The sequence below is a fragment of the Sturnus vulgaris genome, unplaced genomic scaffold, assembly GCF_052056855.1.
Source record: "Sturnus vulgaris isolate bStuVul1 unplaced genomic scaffold, bStuVul1.hap1 Scaffold_156, whole genome shotgun sequence".
NCBI lineage: Eukaryota > Metazoa > Chordata > Aves > Passeriformes > Sturnidae > Sturnus > Sturnus vulgaris.
This window is the reverse complement of record NW_028276073.1, coordinates 2777382-2786391: the sequence shown is the minus strand read 5'-3', so window position 1 is coordinate 2786391 and position 9010 is coordinate 2777382.

Sequence of the window (9010 nt, the reverse complement as noted above, 5' to 3'; positions counted from 1 at the left end):
GAGACTTCGCCCGGAGGAGCCGGCCCGCCGGGGGCCCTTTCCGACGCGACCCGAAAAGCCTCATCGATCGGACGGGGACAGAAAGAAAAGCAGCCGCGGGGCAACGGGGAGCCCCCGCGGCCGCGGGTTCCTGGGACAACGGCAACGGAGCAGGGCTCCAACATGCGTGCGAGCGGGACACGTCCCCGAGAGGCCCTCCCTTGGCGCCGCCGAGCCTCCCCGACGCTCCCTAGGCCCCCGACGCCGGCGGGCCGCTTGCAACCTTCGGGATCGATCACGCAGCAGAGGAAGAGAGCGGGGGGTGCCGCCACCCGCCCGCGGGCCGCAAGACAACGGAAAACGGAGCAGCTGCCACCGACCACGCCGCGGGCCACCGGCTTTCGCCCGCCTCGCAGCGATCGGCTTCCCACCCGGAAAAAAAGCCGGGGGGAAGGGCAAGCCACCGCACCAAAAAAAAAACTAAAAAAAAAAGCACGCCATGCGTCGCACGACCCGTGCTAGCCACGGGGGTCACGAGCCAGGGGTGGGGGCGAGAACGCGCCTCTCAACTCCTCCCGTAAAACCCCTCCAACCACCGGACATACGGTCTCTTTTCTCACTCGCCAACACAGCCAGCCCTTCTCTCTCGCCTTTCGCTTTCGCTTCGGTGGCGGCCCGTGACCCTTCGTCAGCGCGCGCTTCTCGGTGCCGCGGCTTAGGGCCGCGAGAGAAAAAGAACGGAGGCCGGGCGGGCACCCCCACACTGCCCCGCACACCGGCACGCTTTAATAAAAAAGAACGGAGCCGCTCGCAAAACCCAGCCCCCGCCGGCAACGGCAACCACGGCAGCCGGGGCAGGCCAGACACCACGGGCCGCCCCGGCACGGTGCCTCGATCGCGCCCGGCCGATACCGAGAAAGGGCGAGGCGCCGCCGCCCCGCCCACGACACACTCTCGGGGGCTCACTCGCTCGCTCGCTCTCTGTTGGGTTGCGGGGTCCGTCCTGGGGGGGGGGACACGGCCGGCCACCGCGGCCGACCGCCGCCCCGGAAAAATTCTGCCCGCTACACGCGGGTCCCCGGCTTAGGGCCGAGGAAGGGGGACGACTTCAACAACACACGGCAGGGCCGGACACTCCCGTCACCGAGCCCCCCTTCGCAGGCAAGCAAGCGAAGCCGAGAGGCGAGGCCACACGCCCCACTGCATGTCCCCCGCTGCCCTTTCGATACGGACACAACTCTGGCAACACAGGTCGGGAGCGGGAAACGAGGCGCAGCCAACCTCGGCCAAGCGAGCCACGCCCGGGGGGCTCTCGGGGAGGGGGGCCAGGGAAAGCCCGGGCAGGCTCAACACAACCCCGGGCCGGCCCCACAGAAATCCAGCCCCGGCTGCCGGCCACCAGCGTGCACCGGGACCGACAGCCGAAGAAATGCCGCACCCGGCGAGCGGGCGGGGCCCCGGCTTAAGGCCGGGCAGAAAAGGGGCGAGGCGCCGCCGCCTCGCCCGCCACCATCCCCGGGGGAGCGAGCAGGCGCCCGGCTCCCCGTTGTCACGAAACCGGCAGCAGCCGGGCCGGAGCGGGACACACTCGCGGCTTTCTCGCCCTCTCTCTGGGCCTTTTTCTCGCTTCTCCCCCGCCTGGAACAACGCAGCCTCGCCTGGGCCGGGGGAGCGCGGTGGCTCTCGGATCGCATCGCTCTCTCTGGGGGCTTTCTCGCTTCTCCCCCGGACTGAACACGCAGCCTCGGCCTGGGCCGGGGAGCGGCTCTCGGATCGCATCGGTCTCTCTGGGGGCTTTCTCGCTTCTCCCCCGACTGAGCACGCAGCCTCGCCTGGGCCGGGGAGCGGCTCTCGGATCGCATCGGTCTCTCTCTCTGGGCTAACCTGTCCCAGTCGAACTGGGTAAGACGGGAAGCCGGACGAAGCCACGCGACTCGCCCCGACATCGGCGGTGTTCTTCTGGCCCTGGCGACCGCACGCGCGTCCGCCCTTCTCCGCCACGGACACAGGCACAGCAACAGCCTGTGGGGATACGGCCCGTCACCTCGTTCCCATAATACGGACAGATGGGCCCGAAGCGGCGGAGGCCGGAAAGAGAACCGATGTACGTGACCGAGGGGGCGCAGTGGCGCACGCCGCCTTCTACGATGACATAGCCGGAGGCAGCGAGAAACAGCGACCCCTTGGAGTACTTCCAGGCCGGCGGCGGACAACAGGTCTACCAGCCATGAAACGGGCAACAGGTCTACCGACGGCTTGCTGCGGACAACAGGTCTACCCAGCCATGAAACGGGCAACAGGTCTACCAAGCTGCGGACACCAGGTCTACCCAGGGCATGCTGCGGACACCAGGTCTACCCACGGCTTGCTGCGGACAACAGGTCTACCCAGCTGCGGACAACAGGTCTACCCAGGGCATGAAACGGGCAACAGGTCTACCAAGCTGCGGACACCAGGTCTACCCAGGGCATGCTGCGGACACCAGGTCTACCCACGGCTTGCTGCGGACAACAGGTCTACCCAGCCATGAAACGGGCAACAGGTCTACCAAGCTGCGGACACCAGGTCTACCCAGGGCATGCTGCGGACACCAGGTCTACCCACGGCTTGCTGCGGACACCAGGTCTACCCAGCCATGAAACGGGCAACAGGTCTACCAAGCTGCGGACACCAGGTCTACCCAGGGCATGCTGCGGACACCAGGTCTACCCACGGCTTGCTGCGGACAACAGGTCTACCCAGCCATGAAACGGGCAACAGGTCTACCAAGCTGCGGACACCAGGTCTACCCAGGGCATGCTGCGGACACCAGGTCTACCCAGCCATGAAACGGGCAACAGGTCTACTCACGGCTTGCTGCGGACAACAGGTCTACCCAGCCATGAAACGGGCAACAGGTCTACCAAGCTGCGGACAACAGGTCTACCCAGGGCATGCTGCGGACACCAGGTCTACCCACTCAATGCTGCGGACAACAGGTCTACCCAGGCATGAATCGGGCAACAGGTCTACCAAGCTCCGGACACCAGGTCTACCCACGGCTTGCTGCGGACAACAGGTCTACCCAGCCATGAAACGGGCAACAGGTCTACCAAGCTGCGGACAACAGGTCTACCCAGGGCATGCTGCGGACACCAGGTCTACCCACTCAATGCTGCGGACAACAGGTCTACCCAGGCATGAATCGGGCAACAGGTCTACCAAGCTCCGGACACCAGGTCTACCCACGGCTTGCTGCGGACACCAGGTCTACCCAGCCATGAAACGGGCAACAGGTCTACCAAGCTGCGGACACCAGGTCTACCCAGGGCATGCTGCGGACACCAGGTCTACCCACGGCTTGCTGCGGACACCAGGTCTACCCAGCCATGAAACGGGCAACAGGTCTACCAAGCTGCGGACACCAGGTCTACCCAGGGCATGCTGCGGACACCAGGTCTACCCACGGCTTGCTGCGGACACCAGGTCTACCCAGCCATGAAACGGGCAACAGGTCTACCAAGCTGCGGACACCAGGTCTACCCAGGGCATGCTGCGGACACCAGGTCTACCCACGGCTTGCTGCGGACAACAGGTCTACCCAGCTGCGGACAACAGGTCTACCCAGGGCATGAAACGGGCAACAGGTCTACCAAGCTGCGGACACCAGGTCTACCCAGGGCATGCTGCGGACACCAGGTCTACCCACGGCTTGCTGCGGACAACAGGTCTACCCAGCCATGAAACGGGCAACAGGTCTACCAAGCTGCGGACACCAGGTCTACCCAGGGCATGCTGCGGACACCAGGTCTACCCACGGCTTGCTGCGGACACCAGGTCTACCCAGCCATGAAACGGGCAACAGGTCTACCAAGCTGCGGACACCAGGTCTACCCAGGGCATGCTGCGGACACCAGGTCTACCCACGGCTTGCTGCGGACAACAGGTCTACCCAGCCATGAAACGGGCAACAGGTCTACCAAGCTGCGGACACCAGGTCTACCCAGGGCATGCTGCGGACACCAGGTCTACCCAGCCATGAAACGGGCAACAGGTCTACTCACGGCTTGCTGCGGACAACAGGTCTACCCAGCCATGAAACGGGCAACAGGTCTACCAAGCTGCGGACAACAGGTCTACCCAGGGCATGCTGCGGACACCAGGTCTACCCACTCAATGCTGCGGACAACAGGTCTACCCAGGCATGAATCGGGCAACAGGTCTACCAAGCTCCGGACACCAGGTCTACCCACGGCTTGCTGCGGACACCAGGTCTACCCAGCCATGAAACGGGCAACAGGTCTACCAAGCTGCGGACACCAGGTCTACCCAGGGCATGCTGCGGACACCAGGTCTACCCACTCAATGCTGCGGACAACAGGTCTACCCAGGCATGAATCGGGCAACAGGTCTACCAAGCTGCGGACACCAGGTCTACCCACGGCTTGCTGCGGACACCAGGTCTACCCAGCCATGAAACGGGCAACAGGTCTACCAAGCTGCGGACACCAGGTCTACCCAGGGCATGCTGCGGACACCAGGTCTACCCACGGCTTGCTGCGGACACCAGGTCTACCCAGCCATGAAACGGGCAACAGGTCTACCAAGCTGCGGACACCAGGTCTACCCAGGGCATGCTGCGGACACCAGGTCTACCCACGGCTTGCTGCGGACACCAGGTCTACCCAGCCATGAAACGGGCAACAGGTCTACCAAGCTGCGGACACCAGGTCTACCCAGGGCATGCTGCGGACACCAGGTCTACCCAGCCATGAAACGGGCAACAGGTCTACTCACGGCTTGCTGCGGACAACAGGTCTACCCAGCCATGAAACGGGCAACAGGTCTACCAAGCTGCGGACAACAGGTCTACCCAGGGCATGCTGCGGACACCAGGTCTACCCACTCAATGCTGCGGACAACAGGTCTACCCAGGCATGAATCGGGCAACAGGTCTACCAAGCTCCGGACACCAGGTCTACCCACGGCTTGCTGCGGACAACAGGTCTACCCAGCCATGAAACGGGCAACAGGTCTACCAAGCTGCGGACACCAGGTCTACCCAGGGCATGCTGCGGACACCAGGTCTACCCAGCCATGAAACGGGCAACAGGTCTACTCACGGCTTGCTGCGGACACCAGGTCTACCCAGCCATGAAACGGGCAACAGGTCTACCAAGCTGCGGACACCAGGTCTACCCAGGGCATGCTGCGGACACCAGGTCTACCCACTCAATGCTGCGGACAACAGGTCTACCCAGGCATGAATCGGGCAACAGGTCTACCAAGCTCCGGACACCAGGTCTACCCACGGCTTGCTGCAGACAACAGGTCTACCCAGCCATGAAACGGGCAACAGGTCTACCAAGCTGCGGACACCAGGTCTACCCAGGGCATGCTGCGGACACCAGGTCTACCCACGGCTTGCTGCGGACACCAGGTCTACCCAGCCATGAAACGGGCAACAGGTCTACCAAGCTGCGGACACCAGGTCTACCCAGGGCATGCTGCGGACAACAGGTCTACCCAGCCATGAAACGGGCAACAGGTCTACTCACGGCTTGCTGCGGACAACAGGTCTACCCAGCCATGAAACGGGCAACAGGTCTACCAAGCTGCGGACAACAGGTCTACCCAGGGCATGCTGCGGACACCAGGTCTACCCACTCAATGCTGCGGACAACAGGTCTACCCAGGCATGAATCGGGCAACAGGTCTACCAAGCTCCGGACACCATGTCTACCCACGGCTTGCTGCGGACAACAGGTCTACCCAGCCATGAAACGGGCAACAGGTCTACCAAGCTGCGGACACCAGGTCTACCCAGGGCATGCTGCGGACACCAGGTCTACCCAGCCATGAAACGGGCAACAGGTCTACTCACGGCTTGCTGCGGACAACAGGTCTACCCAGCCATGAAACGGGCAACAGGTCTACCAAGCTGCGGACACCAGGTCTACCCAGGGCATGCTGCGGACACCAGGTCTACCCACGGCTTGCTGCGGACAACAGGTCTACCCAGCCATGAAACGGGCAACAGGTCTACCAAGCTGCGGACACCAGGTCTACCCACGGCTTGCTGCGGACACCAGGTCTACCCAGCCATGAAACGGGCAACAGGTCTACCAAGCTGCGGACACCAGGTCTACCCAGGGCATGCTGCGGACACCAGGTCTACCCAGCCATGAAACGGGCAACAGGTCTACCAAGCTGCGGACACCAGGTCTACCCAGCCATGAAACGGGCAACAGGTCTACTCACTCAATGCTGCGGACACCAGGTCTACCCAGCCATGAAACGGGCAACAGGTCTACCAACTCAATGCTGCGGACAACAGGTCTACCCAGCCATGAAACGGGCAACAGGTCTACCAAGCTGCGGACACCAGGTCTACCCACGGCTTGCTGCGGACAACAGGTCTACCCAGGCATGAATCGGGCAACAGGTCTACCAAGCTGCGGACACCAGGTCTACCCACGGCTTGCTGCGGACACCAGGTCTACCCAGCCATGAAACGGGCAACAGGTCTACCAAGCTGCGGACACCAGGTCTACCCAGGGCATGCTGCGGACACCAGGCCTACCCAGCCATGAAACGGGCAACAGGTCTACCAAGCTGCGGACAACAGGTCTACCCAGGGCATGCTGCGGACAACAGGTCTACCCAGCCATGAAACGGGCAACAGGTCTACTCACGGCTTGCTGCGGACACCAGGTCTACCCAGCCATGAAACGGGCAACAGGTCTACCAAGCTGCGGACACCAGGTCTACCCAGGGCATGCTGCGGACACCAGGTCTACCCACGGCTTGCTGCGGACACCAGGTCTACCCAGCCATGAAACGGGCAACAGGTCTACCAGGCTGCGGACACCAGGTCTACCCAGGGCATGCTGCGGACACCAGGTCTACCCACGGCTTGCTGCGGACAACAGGTCTACCCAGCCATGAAACGGGCAACAGGTCTACCAAGCTGCGGACACCAGGTCTACCCAGGGCATGCTGCGGACACCAGGTCTACCCAGCCATGAAACGGGCAACAGGTCTACTCACGGCTTGCTGCGGACAACAGGTCTACCCAGCCATGAAACGGGCAACAGGTCTACCAAGCTGCGGACAACAGGTCTACCCAGGGCATGCTGCGGACACCAGGTCTACCCACGGCTTGCTGCGGACAACAGGTCTACCCAGGCATGAATCGGGCAACAGGTCTACCAAGCTCCGGACACCAGGTCTACCCACGGCTTGCTGCGGACAACAGGTCTACCCAGCCATGAAACGGGCAACAGGTCTACCCACTCAATGCTGCGGACAACAGGTCTACCCAGCCATGAAACGGGCAACAGGTCTACCAAGCTGCGGACACCAGGTCTACCCACTCAATGCTGCGGACACCAGGTCTACCCAGCCATGAAACGGGCAACAGGTCTACTCACGGCTTGCAGCGGACAACAGGTCTACCCAGCCATGAAACGGGCAACAGGTCTACCAAGCTGCGGACACCAGGTCTACCCAGGGCATGCTGCGGACACCAGGTCTACCCAGCCATGAAACGGGCAACAGGTCTACTCACGGCTTGCTGCGGACACCAGGTCTACCCAGCCATGAAACAGGCAACAGGTCTACCAAGCTGCGGACACCAGGTCTACCCAGCCATGAAACGGGCAACAGGTCTACCAAGCTGCGGACACCAGGTCTACCCAGGGCATGCTGCGGACACCAGGTCTACCAACTCAATGCTGCGGACAACAGGTCTACCCAGCCATGAAACGGGCAACAGGTCTACCAAGCTGCGGACACCAGGTCTACCCAGGGCATGCTGCGGACACCAGGTCTACCAACTCAATGCTGCGGACACCAGGTCTACCCAGCCATGAAACGGGCAACAGGTCTACCAACTCAATGCTGCGGGCAACAGGTCTACCCAGGCATGAATCGGGCAACAGGTCTACCAAGCTGCGGACACCAGGTCTACCCACGGCTTGCTGCGGACAACAGGTCTACCCAGGCATGAATCGGGCAACAGGTCTACCAAGCTGCGGACACCAGGTCTACCCACGGCTTGCTGCGGACACCAGGTCTACCCAGCCATGAAACGGGCAACAGGTCTACCAAGCTGCGGACACCAGGTCTACCCAGGGCATGCTGCGGACACCAGGTCTACCCAGCCATGAAACGGGCAACAGGTCTACTCACGGCTTGCTGCGGACACCAGGTCTACCCAGCCATGAAACGGGCAACAGGTCTACCAAGCTGCGGACACCAGGTCTACCCAGGGCATGCTGCGGACACCAGGTCTACCCAGCCATGAAACGGGCAACAGGTCTACTCACGGCTTGCTGCGGACACCAGGTCTACCCAGCCATGAAACGGGCAACAGGTCTACCAAGCTGCGGACACCAGGTCTACCCAGGGCATGCTGCGGACACCAGGTCTACCCACGGCTTGCTGCGGACAACAGGTCTACCCAGCCATGAAACGGGCAAGAGGTCTACCAAGCTGCGGACACCAGGTCTACCCAGGGCATGCTGCGGACACCAGGTCTACCCAGCCATGAAACGGGCAACAGGTCTACTCACGGCTTGCTGCGGACAACAGGTCTACCCAGCCATGAAACGGGCAACAGGTCTACCAAGCTGCGGACAACAGGTCTACCCAGGGCATGCTGCGGACACCAGGTCTACCCAGCCATGAAACGGGCAACAGGTCTACTCACGGCTTGCTGCGGACACCAGGTCTACCCAGCCATGAATCGGGCAACAGGTCTACCAAGCTGCGGACAACAGGTCTACCCAGGGCATGCTGCGGACACCAGGTCTACCAACTCAATGCTGCGGACACCAGGTCTACCCAGCCATGAAACGGGCAACAGGTCTACCAAGCTGCGGACACCAGGTCTACCCAGGGTATGTAGCGGACACCAGGTCTACCAACTCAATGCTGCGGACACCAGGTCTACCCAGCCATGAAACGGGCAACAGGTCTACCAAGCTGCGGACACCAGGTCTACCCAGCCATGAAACGGGCAACAGGTCTACCCACTCAATGCTGCGGA